General features: G+C 38.7%; 1 protein-coding gene across 1 annotated transcript in view; it reads right to left on the bottom strand.

Moving 5' to 3' along the window:
* Lrp6 (LDL receptor related protein 6) overlaps positions 1-17,727 on the bottom strand; it is a 132,300-nt gene that overhangs the window by 45,788 nt on the left and 68,785 nt on the right. The gene's annotated exons all lie outside the window — the stretch shown is intronic.

The raw sequence follows: 17,727 nt of genomic DNA, 5'->3' as shown, positions 1-17,727 counted from the left end.
AAAAGGGACATGGTGGAAACAGGAGGATGAGAAGTTCAAGGTTCTCCTCGGACTACCTAACAACTCAGGCTGACACAGGATACCTGAGACAGGAACAGTAAAGGGGTGAGATATTCCAAGTCACTCAGCACGACAACTGTCTACACGGGCAGCCAGATGCTGCCTTTTTTTATCTTCTCTGAAAGTTCACACACATTTGTTGAACTTCCATCAAAGAAGTCTAGCACTTGGAAATTGATCAAACAAAACTCTGCTGTGTCCTTGAACTATCACTTGCAAGTTTCAATAATATTTGATATATATCTAATGAAAGAAATTAATGCTTATCTCTATCAGATATAATGGAATTATTAGACAATTGCATGTAACAGTAAACAACATTTTTTGAAGATCAAAACCTAAACATTATTCCATGCCCTTCATGAAACACTTATTGAAGTTACATTTAATTTGAAAAAAAAAAAAAGTTTAAACTTTTAGGATTATTTACATTTTCTTTCAATAGATCATTCTTAGATCATATTTGTGTGTTATTTTTCAAATATCTCTGTGTCTATGTGTGAATGCAAGCATGTATGTTTGAGCACATGCACGCAGGTGACCATGGAGACCAGAAGAGGGTGTAGGATACTCTAGAACAGGAGTCACTGGTAGCTGTAACCTGCCCAATGTAAGGAACTGAACTCTGGTTTTCTATAAGAGCAAGTGCTTTTCAAGTACTGAGCCACCTTTCTACATTAGGTATAAGATCAAAAGGTGTGTGAAGGTAAAGGAGCCAGCTACTTCTTCCTGTGTCTCACATGATGTGTGCTCTAGCAGACAGTGCAGGAAATGGAAGTGACTTTTAAACTGAGGACATGATGAAATGAACACTTTTATCACAAAGAAGGAAACGCAAGAGAAACTCCCCTGTTTGTATGCCTGGCTTTTACAATGTGTACTCTTAACCTCAATGCTTAAAAGTGTTTACTTTTAAACTCTTAGTTTCTCCTACTACAAAATGTGTGTTGTTCATTAAAAAAGAAAAAAAAACTGCTTATTTGAGAGGACTAGAGGGTATAAAGGAGTCACATGTAGGAAGACTATAACTGTGATTAAAGGAAAAAGAAATAACTACTGTGGCTGCTATCATCATATCTATAAAATTCTTCCTTTTCACTCTCCAGCTCTTAATAGTTTACCTAAGCTCTTAGTAGTCTGTAATACACAAAGGGTTAGAATTCACATTTTATTTATTTTAGTGTTCTTTTTCTGAGATAGGATATCACAATATGGTCCAGAATGGTCACTAACTCAATCAAGATTTTCCTGTTTCAAAATCCTGTTCCTGTTTCAAAGCCCTCTAGTGCTGGGATGACAGGGACATGGCACCATTTCCAGCTCAAATACACCTTTTTTGTGACCATAATTCTACTAAAATAGGATTGTGAGGATTACTAGAAATTACCTGTGCAGAGCTCTCAAGACAACCCCCTAAGAACAGACAGGAAAGCTTATTGACACAACACACTTGCTCTCACTCCTACAGTGTTACTACTTAAACCACAAAGGCTGTGCCCCATCCCTAAAAATTTAAATTCATGGCAAGACGCAATCCCTTTCCAAAGATATAGAGAAAGAATTCTTTGCTCTATTCTTTTACTACTCTTAATTTTGACGTGAAGAATCTTTCCCTTACTAGATATCTAAACTGAAAAAGTGCCTTAAGAAAGGGAGCTTACTTAAAACTCTGTCCTACGTAAGTACTCTGTACTATGCCCTCATCTTGCTAAGATTTATTTTCATTATTTTTAATTATGTGTAGGTGTTTGTGTCTTCATGTGGGCATGTACACATTAGTGTAGGTACTCAAGGGGAACAAAGGTGTCAGATTTCCTGGAGGTGGAGTTACAGACCATTAACTGGCTGATGTGGGTGCTCGGAACCGAACTTGGGTCCTTTAGAAGAGGAGCAAATGTAATTAACTGCTAGCCAACTATCCAGCCCATTATGTCCCTATCTTAATTAAGGAGATTATCTGACACTTGTTCTACCCCATATTGGAGTTGGAATCCAGGGTTTCATGCATCCTATGTTCCATCACATATTTCAAGAATTTCCTCAACACTCCCAGGACTTTCCCTTGTGCTTTAACAGAACATCTCAGGAAGAGTGTATACAAATGGAATGATTCTGCACATCCACCGTTAACCAGGTGTTCTTATTTTATTGCCATATTATTTGCTTATGATCTGCAATGGCCTCCTCCCCCTATTGTTAATTCTTTTTTTTTTTTTGATTTTCGAGACAGGGTTTCTCCATAGCTTTTGGTTCCTGTCCTGGAACTAGCTCTTGTAGACCAGGCTGGCCTCGAACTCACAGAGATCCGCCTGCCTCTGCCTCCCGAATGCTGGGATTAAAGGCGTGTGCCACCACCGCCCAGCTGTTAATTCTTAACTTTACCTTGTTGAAATGGATTCCAGACTGTAACTCAGATGAACTACTAAAAATGGCCTCCAACTCCTCTCTTGCTTTCCTCAGTTCCTATGCTCTTTCCATTTCTTTTTAACTAATATTCAGTATTCTTAAACAACCACTGAAATTCCACCAAGCTTATTCAGAAAAATCTGATTCTACTTTTTATAGTGAAGTTGCTTTTCCTTTCTGTTTATTTCACTGGTTCCTTTCCCTCCACACACCCTGGTTTCATATTTTTCAAGATTAATAGATTTCAAAGATCCTGAGTCAACCCAATTTCTTCTACTAACTTTATGAGAAAAAAAAAAAAAACCCAATAAAACTTACAAGATTTAAGTGCTAGGTCTAGAGAGGAGGCTGTCAATAAAACGCCTGTCACACAAGTTTAAAGACCTGAGGTGTTCCCTAGCACCCATACAATAAGCCAGGCACAGGTTAATAATCCCAGTGCTAGAGAGGTAGAGACAGAAGGATCCGCAGCTCTATGGCCAGCCTAACCTATGAGTGAGGCTCCAGCTCAATGAGAGACACTGTCTCAAAAGTGACTGAGGAAGACATCTCTGATGATACTGACCTGATTTCCAAATGTGTACTCATATACCCCCCCACAAACACACACCTCACCACCCCACATCCACACACACCCTACAGATGGAGAGGGAGAACCTGTAAGTTCTAGTCTAAGTTGTGATTGGGGTGTTTGTACATCTGTTTGGTCAGAGTCTCCTGTTATACAGCCAAAGGGTCTGGAACCCTCCAGCGTCCTGCCTTACCCTCCAAAGTGCTAGAATTATAGAAATATGCTGGCATGCCTGGCTTTCTGGTTAGTTTCTATGGCAGTATTTCCACTCACATCTTCAGGAAAATACACTACTATCTCATCTAAAAGACATATATGAAACAGTAAAATGTGTTCTCTAGAAGAGATATCCATCATATCATCAGACAGCATCCCACAAAGAACTAAATATTTGCTTTTATCAAACTTTCTTATAAGCTTCTGGTACACTAAAACAAGTCTGGTTTGACTTTATGACTAGTTCTATTGCTATCTTAAATCAATTATCTTGTATTTTATACATTTAATAAATCACACTGATTTGCTAATTACAAAGTTATCCACTCTATTAAAATGAATTTGCTGGTCTGAAAATACAAATGAGATGACTAATCCTGAACGTTGTAAAATAAAATTTATATTTTTACTTCAAAAATATCAAAGGATCTACCAATTCTTTTCTTTGAGCTCTACCACCCTGTATCATATCTGTTGTTCAACTGACTGAAGAAACAGCTTAAATGCAAGGTGGCTGAGGGCTGGGGTGACGACTGTCAGTAAAGTGACATAATCACAAGGACCTGCTTGCTCTGCACAGAAACCAGGTTAAAGCTCAGTAGGGTGGCACAGGCTCACAAACTTAGTGCTGGGAAGGTAGAACAAGACGATTCTTAGGGCTTTCTTGCCAGGTAGCCTAGTCTACTCAGTGAGCTCCTGAGGGGCCCTGTCTCAAAAACTATGGCAGATAAACCTGAGAATGACATCTGAGACTGACTCCTGGCCTCCATATATACCCATAAACACCAACTACCCTATGCACAAAATAAAAATAAAATTTTTAATTAAGAAAATGAATGATGAATTATTGGGGGATGGAGAGATGGTGTGGGAGGTCTTTGTGTTGCTTTTATTGATTAATAAAGAAACTGGCTTGGCTTGATAGGGTAGAAGAGAGATAAGCGGAGAAAACTAAACTGAATGATGAGAGAAATAAGGGAGAAGTGAGAAAGACACCATGTAGCCCCGCTGGAGACAGACGCCGGGACTTTAGCGGGTAAGCCACAGCCACGTAGCGATACACAGATTAATAGGAATGGGTTAAATTAATACATAAGAGTTAGCCAATAAGAAGCTAAAGCTAATGGGCCAAGCAGTGATTTAATCAATACAGTTTCTGTGTGATTATTTTGGGGCTAAGTGGCTGGGAACCAACAAGCAGCCCTCCTTGCAACAGAGAGATGGCTTGGTGGTTAAGAACACTGGCTGATCTTCCTAATCCCAGCACCAATAAAGCAGGTCACAACCCTCTGTAACTCCCATCCTAGGGACCCTCATACCTTCTTATGGGCTCTGTATGCACCAGGCATGCACATGAAGCACGTATTTACACACAGGCAAAAAATTCATACACATAAAATAAAAAAAATATTTTTTTAAAAACTGGATGACTAGGTATGAATTTGGATAATAAATTAAAAATAAAACCAAAATTAAAAAAATTAAAAGCAACAATTAAAAATTACTTTTAGCTCAAATAATTTCACATCTTCTATTTAATAACTACCATTTTTCAAGTCCTCTGCTCACTCTTTTTATTTAAATCTCAAGTGACAGCAAATAAATAGTGACAGAAACAGACTGGTTTCAGATTCTCTACTACTCACTGGGTAACAAGTGAATGACACTGATTAAAATAATATTAAATATGTAACAGTGTTAAATGTACAGTAGGTGCTTTGAATGTTAGTTCCTACTGGTTAAAATTTATTTTACTGAAATGCTTTAATACCTAAGTATAAAAGATAAAATTAATCATTAAAATGTAGCTTTAAAAATAAAAATAAGCACATAAGTATAAAAGAGTATGTGGAAATAAAACACCAAAATAACCACACTGTTAAAGGATAAAATTAATATAGGCCTATGATGTCTTGATAGCCAGTACTTCCTAACTTCAGTCCTATTTGCTACTTAGTGAAACTAGGCTAAAGTACACAAAGGGAGTACTTTGCCAATTTGATGGGGTCTACTGTGACTTTTCTACCCATATCTCTCTAAACCAAGTTTTATTAAATACAGCTAATTTATCAAAATTATCACCAGAGGCATGATGAATACTAAGGTAAAGGAGAACAAGGATTCTCCCACTACAGTAACACAAGCCTAGTCAAGGAAGTGAGAAGAGGGAAAACCTTCAGCAAGCAGTAGCTGGAATTCATCTTGAAATATTAGAATTTTGACAAAAGATAGGTATTTCTAGAAGAGAAGAATTAACGTGTGTTAAAGTCACATGGTCAAGAATGCACTTGGTGTTCTCATCTGACAGATTCCAGAGATGCTTTGGCTAACACGGAGAGACTCACACAGGAACTCAGAAACAGCACCAGGTTTCACTGCACAGGCACTAAGTGCGAGAAGAGCAACTACAGAAACAAAGTCCACCAAGGAGGACGATGTAGCAAAGCTGTATTTTAGGAGCCCTTATTAGTCACTGTCCACTCTATGCTAAAGTTACCTAATTTTACATACAGAATTATGGCTACCAAAATGTGTTCCATCTCTGTGACACTGGTCAATAAAAATTAAAAATAAAATCTCCTATCCAAATGCCTTGGGACTAGCTGCCAACTATAATTATTTTTTGATATTTAGAAACTTTAGCAATGTATTTCACATGATATCTCTACTTCATTGCCAGATCATACTTTTTTCTCCCAAAAACAACAATAGGAAACCACAACAACAACAATAACAAAGCCAGTGTTCCCCCCACAAAGCCAGGCAAAAACCACCAACCAAAACCACCATGACAAGTCTTCGATGTTTTATGGGTATCAGAAATGTTGGTGCAGGGATCAGATCTGTCAGACATGCTTTAAGTACCAGCAAAGGTCTCAGGAGTAAAAAAACGCCAAGAAATCACATGTTTTAAAAGGGGGAGGATTTGTTTGTTATATTTAGAAAGCAACAGCTGGTGAAACAGTAACAATAAATAAAATCTTCAGATCTTTAGGAGGCTAACAGTCAGAAATTCAAGTTCCTGGAAAGCCACAGCTAGCTCTGATGGGTTTGTTCTCTGGAACACTCCTTCCAACTACCCCCCCCCCCCCACACACACACCTCTTACTCTAGGAAGCTAAGAGCTATGCTTATCTGTACAAGATGAAGGCAACAAGGTCAATCAACACTCCAGCAGGCAGCACTAAGGGACTCATGGGATTTTAAAAAAGAGGACATGAAGGTAGAGAAGAACATGATGAGATATGTGTAGGGGATTGAGAGGGGAAAGCTAGGCATGGATATGGTCAAGATACACTGTACATACGTATGAAATTGCCAAAGAACAAGAAAAAGTTCTTTTTATTTTAAGAAAGGCTAAAGGAATTTTGGGGAAGTAGGGGAAAGGAAAGAACCTCACAAGACATAACAAGTCATGTTTACTTCAAGTTAGTCAGGGTAATTAAGATGTGCTAAATATTTTAACATAATTGTGTTCATATTTTCTCTCTTAATTCCTTAAGTCTCCCTGTTCTCATCTGTTGTAGTTTTTAACAACAGAATCAGATATAAAATAATGCTATCAAAAAGAAAAACAATTCACATGCATGAGCCAACTGAGTGGCAATCTCAACTTCTCTAATTTTTTATTTGGTATTCTGGAACAATCTCTCACTATGTAGCCCACCCACCCCTGGCCTCAAACTTCAAATCTTCCTACCTCAAACTGCTGTGATTTTAAATGTATGCCACCATGCTCATCTTCCGATTCCCAACTTTCTGTAACCACATTTTAAAAAGTAAAAATGAGCAAATAAGACATTATATATTTAATCTGATGTAGCCAAATGTTTTCTCTCAATATAATAAATATATTAAGCTTGTTAATTAGGGTTTAAGGTATTTTCATTTCCATTCTAGGTCTCTTACTCTGTATTTTGCACAGGTCAATTCAGAAGCCATACTGTAAATGCTATATCCACACATCTGGCTAGTGGCTATACTCTAGATCATGTGGGATTCAAATTTCAATGAGCTGACAATAAAGCATACAAAGAATTCAGTCTTCTCCGTTTTAAATTTATAACCCTGCCCTCTCCCGTACCTGTTATCAGTCAATCTGGGAGTGAGGGCTTGACAAAAAAAAAAAAAAATACACTTTAAAATATTTCTTCTTAAATGTCATTTACAAGTTTACATTTTTAAATGCTATCTGATACGTGTAAGAGTAAAAAAAAAAGGCCTAACTGTTCTGTTTCTTCTAATCCCAAAATAGTCTTAACAGTAGAGAAACATTAAAAGAGAACGCTTCCCTTAGCTGTGCAACATTCTGGATGAGCCAAGTACGGACAGCTGGGTGGTTCATCGCTAACTTTATTCTGCTTTCCTTATGCCTGAAATTTTCCATTATGAGAAAAATGAAGGGAGGAAGATAAGGAACAAGTCCAAATGTTCCTGAATAATAACAATAATAATAATTGCTGTGAGGAATAAATGCACTTATCACTTCTGTTGTTAATATGATGCAGAGAGCAATTAAAAGAATCCTCTGAAGAGATTAAAAGATCAACAGCTTAAACCAAGCCTGACTGTAAGAAATAAAATCTACAGAATGGTCCATTTCTCTGTGTAAGGGCCGATGACTACTCTAAGCCATTTCCTTCTGCAGAGGTGACATTCCTATTAGGAAACAATGATGTCGGATCAGCCATGCAGCCCTTGTGGTGGGCAGAAGCAGCATGCCAGAGGGACAAGCTGCTGGTCTCCAGGAAAAACACTGTCAAGTTCTAATAGCCAAAAAAAACCCAACAGCTTTGGACAAAGTATTAGATTTATACATATAATTTTAAGCCCTTTACACATTTAAAATAAAGCAAATCACGGTAAAAGCTCATTTGCATCTGAATCCAGAACAAATGAAAAAAATTTAGGTGATTCCAAAAGACAATTTTTATACTTTAAAAACTAAGTCATCATTAATTATATCTGGCAACTCTTAAGAGTGTTTCATTGCATTACCTCAGACCAGTTTAATTAGCTAAATTGAAATTATACTTCTGTCATTTCTAAAATCTAACTCCAAATCTGAACTAGAGGCAGTCTACCACCACACTGTGGTATGAGGTTTAACATTCTGAGGCATTCCCAAATCCTGCTAACCACACTGAGAACATAGGCTACAGCAGGCAATAAATGTGGGCTAACCATAACACAATGTGCACAAAGACTAGGTAATGGCAAACTTCCTATAGACATCACGTCCAGTTTTTCAGCAGCTTCATCAGCTAATTAATGTCAAGACAGACTTACCCATGAAATCCTGGAATGCTGCCAGGGAACTGCCCAAACTGCTCCTATGTAACTTCGCATGACTAGACATGTTGAGGGAACACATGACAAGCAGAACAGCTAGAATAGTGATGCTACAAGGTTCCACACTGTACACTTAAATTATGCTCTAAATCAGTGCTTCCCAACCTGTGGGTCGCCACCCCATTGGAAGTCGTCTACATAGCCTGTGTATCAGATATTTACGTCATGATACATAACAAGGAGCAAAATTACAGTTATCAAGTAACAAGATAATGTTATGGTTGGGGGTCACCACAACATGAGGAAGTATTCAAGGGTCACAGCATTAGGAAGGTTCAGAACCTTTGCTCTAAATGAATCATCTGTTTTAAATATTCCTAGTCAATATTCAAAATAAAGCAGATAACTAAAGGCTCATATGTATGAAGAAAGGTAGAATCAGGATTTAGAGACGGGTATCTTACCTTTGATACTACTTCCTAAGACACAAAAGTGGAACTGTGGTAAAATGTCAATGTCAAAAATAGAATACATTGGGAGAGAGGGTAGAAGAGGGACTACTGCACTCAGGAGGCTGAGGCAGGAGGATTACTAGAATTCAAGACCAGCCCAGAGAATATAGCAAAAAGACAAGTAGAAAGGAATGTTCTATACAGTAGGTAAATTGAGGGATTCCATACAACTGTTTAAAACACTGGGCAGGTAGTTTACAGTGCTACCCTCTAAGTTCTTAAACCTAGGCCAAAACAACCTATATCTGAGTAGATACACGCTTTTAAACATGAAAAGAGAATTACAGTGTGTTAATTATACTACATTATTTTGTATCATTACTGAAAAAAAATCATGCTTAGAATTAGACATTTCCAATTACTAAACTCCTTTCTCAGATAGAGCTAAGAGTAGTACTGTTGTGACCAAATCTGTGTAAAGCTGAATTATTCAGGCAAACCACGTAATTAATAACTGATTTCCAAGTCAGGCAGTGGTGGTATACGCCTTTGAGAGGCAGAGGCAGGCGATCTCCAAGTTCAAGGCCACCCTAATCTACAGAGTGAGTTCTAGGACAGCCAGGGCTACACAGGGAAACTCTGGCTCAAAAAAATCAGCAATAACAACAAACTGATTTCCAGATAAAGGCACCATTATGATGAATACTAACAACACAGTCAATTATACTTGATAATTTATGAAATACTTCAGACGTTCACTGTCTTGAAGTCACAAATAAATCAAAAATCACTAGTGTGTTAACATGAAAAACTACCTCAATTTCCTCTCATCCTTTTCAAACACGGCTAAAATAAATTCTATTTTCAATCTGAATAGAAAATATCAATTATAATACCTTAATAGTAAAAGGCAAATTGATTGCCCCAGGACCAGTGAGCAAAACTTATACCCAGATACAGATTTTAAATACTCTCTAGAAAGAACTAGAGCTCCGTGGAAGAATAAGAGATCTAGGACGGAGATGAGGGATGTAAAATAAGGCTGAAATATAATATTATAGAAGTGGTTTTAAAAAGATATGATCCAACAATCCCACTTTTGGGTACAGAACCACAAGAAATGAAAATTGATCTCAAAAGGACATTTATACTCCATTTGCTGTAGACCGCTCCCAACAACCGAGAGATAGAAGCAAACATAATGTGTATCAAAGATGACGACGGGCTATTCCAGTGTGGCCTATGTATAGCAATGCAGTATTATTCAGTCTTAAATACTAATTTTAAAAAGTGGAAGCGATCAAATGGTAGGAACACGCGCCTGATAACATAACACTCTACAAGCGTAGTAACTGACAGCAGAGTGGTGGCTGGTTCATGCTGGAAAATGGAAGCAGGAAAAGAGAAGATGCTGTGATTGCTGTGGATAATGGAAAACATTAAAAAGAAACATTAAAAAGATCTGCTGTACTTACATTTAAAAATGTTAAGATAAGGTTCCACATGATCCTGCCTCCCCCAAGCCTGCCCTATTGTCTGTGAGGTCCTTGGGCCAGGAACAGTTCCTACTCCTGCACTGAGGCCGGAAGGGAGTGCAGGGCACCTTCAGCTCCTGCTGCAAGGGCTTCTTTGTTCCACACGACCCTCCCCTCCCCCTAAGTTCGCCCTTTTGTCTGCAGGGTCCTCGGACTTCCAGGAGTCCCTGTCCCTGTCCCTGTGCTGAGAACAACCATCCAGACCGAACCTTCATCTGGCAATGGATGGAGATAGAGACAGAGACCCACACTGGAGCACTGGACTGAACTCCCAAGGCCCAGATGAAGAGCAGAAGGAGGGAGAACGTGAGCAAGGAAGTCAGGACCGTAAGGGGTGCGCCCACCCACTGAGACGGCAGGACTGATCTAATGGGAGCTTACCAAGGTAAGCTGGACTGGGATTTAACGAGCATATGATCAAACTGGACTCTCTGAATGTGGCTGACAATGAGGGCTGACTGAGAAGCCAATGATAATGACACCAGATTTTGATTCTACTGCATGTACTGGCTTTGTGGGAGCTTAGTCTGTTTGGATGCTCACCTTCTTAGATCTGGATGGAGGGGGGAGGGCCTTGGACTTCCCACAGGGCAGGGAATCCTGACTGCTCTTTGGACTGGAGAAGGAGGGGGAGGGGGAAAGAGGGGAGGAGGAGGGAAATGGGAGGAGGTAGAAATTTTTAATAAATAAATAAAATTAAAAAAATGTTAAGCCGGGCGGTGGTGGCGCACGCCTTTAATCCCAGCACTCGGGAGGCAGAGGCAGGCGGATCTCTGTGAGTTCGAGACCAGCCTGGTCTACAAGAGCTAGTTCCAGGACAGGCTCCAAAACCACAGAGAAACCCTGTCTCGAAAAACCCAAAAAAAAAAACCAAAAAAAAAAAAAAAAAAAAAAAGTTAAGATAATGTCTGTTGTCCATGCTTTTACAACTTAAAAAAAAATGAGGCATGTAAAAGGGGAACAAAAGTCAACTAGAACCTGGGAACAATTCATCAAACAGTGAAACGGTCTTAGAAGACTCTTGCAGCATCTGAGTACACGCATGTAAAGAGCTGTCTAAACTGGTAGGAGAGGAGCATGTCCTTCCCTCCAGGAAATTCAATACAGATATTACAAAAGCCCCACTAGTGTTAACCTCCTGGTGGTGATTACTGCATTAGGATCATGTAACACGGTCTTGAAAACTATTTTAAGTCTGAAACTATTCAAAACTGAGGCAGTCGAGCACAGCATACAAAACAAAAAATATGCTAGGAGTAGGGGGCGAGTTCCATTCTTCTCCTTGAGCAAATAAAAGACTAACTGAACAAAAAACAACTAATATTTCTGAATTTTCAGAGAGGAGACTGGGACAAAAAGAACAAAATTTCTGGTGTAAGGACATTTTTTAGAAACAAGTAATAGCTGATTTTTTTGAGACCTAAAAGCAGCTTCCTTTGGTTCAAAAGCAGAACTCTGAGAACCCAGAAAGCACATATTTCACTACCTAGAAGCTAGTGAAATTTTTGAGGCCTATGAGGTGGCATGAATGAGATGTCCCCTACTGGACATTTGAATACTTGGTCCCCAGTTGGAAACTGCTGCTCCAGCATCATGCCTGCTGCTGCCTGCTCCTCAAGACAGTGATAGACTCTATTTCTGCAACTCTAAGGCCCCTTCCTCCTATAAATTGCCTTGCTCATGGTATTTTATTAGCATAATAGAAAAGTAACCCAGACAGCATAGAATGATTTACTTTTAAAACTGTAACAGAGTAGCTAAAACACAGAGGTGGTAAAACAGATCTTTACCAAGTGAGTATCAAAGCCAAGTTATGGGTGTTAGTTCAACAATTAATCTAACACATAAATGACTGATTTGCATGTGCTGGTGGTATGCTCCTGGAGGTTGGAAGCAGAGCCACACACAGGCTAAGTGTTCTACCCTTGAGCTACATTCCCAGCCCTTTAAGCTTGCATTATCACATTCTCTGCAAGTCTAAACTTTTGTATTATAGACCACATTTAAAATAAAATAGTGGGAAGAGGGCAAGCTGAAGAATCCTTTTTATTCCCCATCACAGAGAACTTTCAAAATGAACAGAGATGAAATCTTTAAATAGTTGATAACTATAAGTTGATGTAAGAAGTCAAAACTCGTACATCTGTTAACTACTCAGTCTTCAGCAAACTCGTTCTCAAAAAGCTTCCAAGCAGTGATCCTTTGCCATTACTTTCTCACCTACCCTTTCCAATCCTTGTAAAGACAGTAAAAACAAAAATATCAATGACCTTTTAAAACTACAGTAGGTTTTCATGTCGAAAAAAAGAAAAACAGAATCTTCAGCCCCTACACAGACTCTATTAGTTTAAAAGAATTAATGTATTTGGCAAGCAACAAACAACAGCTTCAAACATTTAATCTACTATTTGTTAATAATGGAACAGACTGTATACAGGAGCTGTAAAATTCTCTCCTCTGGGCATGACATGGCCATTGCAGTCATGAATCAGAGCAGCTATGATTACCACAGGCGATCCTCATTAACATTCCATGGGGGGGCTTGCTAGGCTATGGGGGGCTCTCACTAGGCAATTAAGGAAGGAATCATGAGTTAATAAGGCACTCAAGGAAATGGGGTACATGAGTCGCCCCAATTCCACCCCAAGAATACGTTAAGTGGTTGGTAATCATTTTGGCAGAGACTCTTCTTTGGTGGTGTTGCCTATAAGCTACCCATGTTCCCATAGGTGATTCCTCAACCATGTAAGTAGCCCAGGTTAAGCTCACAGGCTCACCAAGTTAGACTTGAAAGAAATCATTTCCTCAGTCTGTCCCTGGCCTACTATCTGGAGAGAATGACCTCTGGTCATACCTCCCCAAGAGAAGGTGGACAGCTTAGCCTGGAAGATCCTTTCAGAACACCCAAGTTACTAAAGAGCTGAAGTGCCAAAAAAACTTCTTTTTGTTAACAGTGATTAAATAAATGCAGCAAATAAAAACCAGTATATGCCGTCTGTGCTCCAAATTCCTTTTAGAAATATTCCCAAGGCAAAGTAAATTCTCTTTCTTAACATAAGAGACAGTTAAGACAGTAAACATCAGAAATATTACACCTAAAAAAAACTTTATCTGTTATTTTGTTCAAGGGGTTTTATTGGCTAAAATACAAACACTAAAGGTCATGTAAATTATCTAAGGTCACTTGCTTAAATATAAAGATAAAAGATGATGATAAGGGTCAGTATTGTAAAGTGATTTGAGGTTGTGAGTATTCACTGCAAAACGCTGATGTAAACTTGAAGGTGATGGAGGAGGGTCATCTGTCTATGTGTTACTTTCATTGGTTAATGAAGAAACTGCCTTGGCTTTTTGATAGGGCAGGATTTAGATAGGTAGAGTAGACAGAACAGAATGCTGGGAGGAAGAAGGCAGTGAGGCAGACACCATAGCTCTCCTTTCCAAGATGGATGCAGGCTGAATCTTTCCCAGTAAGCCACCACCTCGTGGTGCTACACAGATTATTAGAAATGGGTTAAGCAAGATGTGAGAATTAGCCGATAAGAGGCTGAAACTAATGGGCCAGGCAGTGTTCAAATGAATACAGTTTCCGTGTTGTTATTTCGGGTGTAAAGCTAGCCATGCAGGAGCTGGGCAGGACGAAAAGCAGGCCTGCTCGCCTCATCACTACATGAAGGCACACTCTGTCTTGTAAGAAAGTAAGTTAGGAGAAATGGCTCAACATTTAAAAGCACTGGCTGTTCTTCTGGAGGTCCTGGGGCTGGACACATGGTTCAGCATATAAGAGTGCTGGTTGTTCTTCTAAAGTTCGATTCCCAGCCACGAAATGTTGGCTCACAAACATCTATAATGGGATCTGATGGCCTCTTCTGGGATGCAGCATTCAGAGCACTCATATGTATTTTAAAAAAGAAAAAAAAAGTATGATAGTAAAACCAGTACCCCTTTCCCCTGGGAGTCCAAAGCCCTAGGAATAAAATAATTTAGGTAATTGAAAGTGGCTCAGAGTCTAGTACATACTAGGCAAGTACTATACCACTGAGCTATGCCCACAATCCAGAAATAAACTACTTTAAAAACAATAGGAATGAAACTAAAAACATCACTATACTTATTAAATGGTTTTATATTAAACACAAGATATAAAAATCAAAACAGCAGAACATTTTTTAAAATGGTCTAACAACAGGCTACTAAAACGCTGTGCACCAAGCTGCATTAGTATTCTGAAATTGTAGAGGTGAAATTGCCCAAAGTCCTAACTTTGTGAATACAAGGTTTGCTGTGACAGTTCAGGAGAGCGCCATTACACCTATCACTGGGGCTCTTTATATACTTGAGTACAGAATGAGTGCATAATGAGACAGCGGAGGGGTTGACGAAATGTTCTGGCTTCCGTAGGTTATAACACATTAAGTAACATTTCCTCAGCTGTTAAATCAACAAATATTCAATAGGAGTTCACAAATCCCTATATACCCCCTAAAGGACATTGCTTGAAGAATCTAATGACAGAGTTTATCAATCCTCCTCTTGTGATCAGATGTCAGGAAGATATGAAGGAAAACGTAAGTTCACAAACATACACACCGTGCAATGAAGAAGTACAAACAGGCAAAGATCCAGGAATTTAAACACACTAATCTCAAAGATATCTCAAACTTAAAGAATAATCAATTCTAAGGAACTCTAAATAATGAAGTTATAAACTGGCAAAAACTCAAAAGGAAGGACTTGTTGACACTTGGCATATAAAATCAATAGCTTTCTCTTTATAAAACATAATTATATTGTTATAATTATTAATCTTAGAAATCAACAGCAAGGAAAAGCAGTATAGACAGAACTATGGGTATTCTGACAGAATTTCACATTATGTAGGCTAGAAATCCAAGACAAAGAAATTCCTTTAAAAATAAATCTGAATACTTGGAAAAGAATTTTCCTTATAAGGGTATTGATAAAACAGAGGAAGTTGTCATCAGAGGAAAATGTAGCCCAGCAATTTCAGGTTCAGAATATGAAACAGAACATTCACCAACTGCCAAGTTTTCAAAAGAGACAATAATACCTCTTTATTCTAAACTACTTGGTACGGAAGGCTCTAATAATCTCCGCCTGTCTCTCCCAAAACAGTGCCACATATAATCAGATCTGGACTACACAACCTACAGATTCTACTGTATTATCAAAGTAAAGGACCTTACAGTAAGAGATTTATAACAAATCTACATGTGTTCAAAAAGACAAGATCTTTTTAGCTGTAACTACCAAGTGCTGTTACACTCTGAGTAGACGCTCAGAAATAGCAGAGGGGACAAATAAAAAGCCCAGCAAAAACTATGAAGAAATTTTAGTTATATTATTATTATTTTGATAAAAGAATGATGAAAATTTAATTTTTTAATTAAATAAATATACAACAAGAAAGCATCCTCAAGAACACACAAAATAACTGGATAGGGTGATGTACTCTTGTAGTCTCCCAAGGGATGGGAGGAGACCGAGGCAGGAAAATGAGTTTGAGACCAGACTCAAAATAGGAGTAGGGGATAACAGTACTTTCTTAATTTTATACTATGCAAGCATTGCTTTAAAGCATCAATGACATGTCTTTGCTATTAGTAAGCAGTATTGCAGGTACTAGGTACAAACCATGTTTGGGGCAGTGACACCTGACCAAAAACATGAATGCTGTCAAAATTATAATCATTTTCCTATAACTATAAGGTCATATAATAGAGAAATAAAGATTTCTGAAATCTCCCTTACCAGAAAAACTGAAACTTCTTTCTGCTAATACAAGAAGCCATAAAACACTATAGTAAAGATTGGGAGCCTAAGGAACAAAGCATAAACGCTATCGAATGTCTGCCCACAAGATGACGGCAGCATTCCCATGCACTGCAGAAACAGCAGGACAAGCACCAGCTTGCACCTTTAAACACCACCCACAGCTACACAGCCACAGCAGCTGCTGAGCTAAGGGAGACTATCCTCACCTACACATCTTTATATGGAAGAAGTATGGCGCCAGTTTTCTTTAAGTGACATCATTAACAACATTGTGTCCTGCCTCTATCTGTAGACGCCAATTCTAAGTGTCATGACATCATTAACAACACTGTGTCCTGCTTCTATCTGTAGACACCAATTCTAAGTGTCATGACATCATTAACAACACTGTGTCCTGCCTCTATCTGTAGACGCCAATTCTAAGTGTCATGACATCATTAACAACATTGTGTCCTGCCTCTATCTGTAGACGCCAATTCTAAGTGTCAAGAAAATTTAGCCTACCTTTCTACAGCTCTATAAGAAAGAATGTAGTCTGAGTTAGGGTTTCCATGCTTTTCCTTCATTTCTCTGAATTCTTAATCAACTCAACACAACCAGCACCTGTCACTTCAACAGAAAGAGAAGTAGCTCCAAGCCCCACCCACTGAGGGAGCAAAAGCCTGCGCATTCTGAACACTTCTTTGTCCTCCACTCACAACACAAGAAATTATTGTGCTACAGAATGATTTACCAGATAACTATCTTTTCTTCTCAAGTGTACCAGAAATATTTGGTCTTCAGAAGCAAACAGGGCTATCGTAGTCTGATATTCCCTTACAGTTCCAGGAGTGAGCAGCCCCACCGCTCAGTATGACAAAGCTGGGAAGTTTTCTTGAAAGAAAAGGATTAGAGGGATCTTATCATCCATACTATGGTCAGAAAAGCACACAGAAACTTCTGCTATATAGCAAAAATCTAACACTTAAATTTTAAAATTACACACCTTCCTCAATTTTTTCAAGTTTAATATTATCTGTCTATTGCCAAGTACACAGAGATGAAAATGCTGGGGGCATATGCTTCCATAATGACAGCTAGTCTCTGGATAGAAAATGGATGCTTTTCTTCCTCAGATTACACAAGATGAAGTGCTGTGCTTTTACAACTCAGTCTGATATCCATCGACAACTTTACACATTAAAGGGGGGGGGTTAAGGGGGATTAAGAAGGAAGATGTAGTGACACACTTTAGTCCCAACCCTCTGAGGCTAAGGCACTAGTATCACTGCAGCCCAAGACAACAAAGCTTGGGCAACAAAGCCAAGATCAAAGAAAGACAAAAAAAAAAGGAAGGAAGGAAGGAAGGAAGGAAGGAAGGAAGGAAGGAAGGAAGAAGGCAGCAGAAAGCAGAATAAAT

The sequence above is a fragment of the Chionomys nivalis genome, chromosome 1 (assembly GCF_950005125.1).
Source record: "Chionomys nivalis chromosome 1, mChiNiv1.1, whole genome shotgun sequence".
Lineage (NCBI taxonomy): Eukaryota > Metazoa > Chordata > Mammalia > Rodentia > Cricetidae > Chionomys > Chionomys nivalis.
The sequence above is the reverse complement of the archived record's forward strand: the minus strand, read 5'-3'. Positions and strand labels throughout refer to the sequence as shown.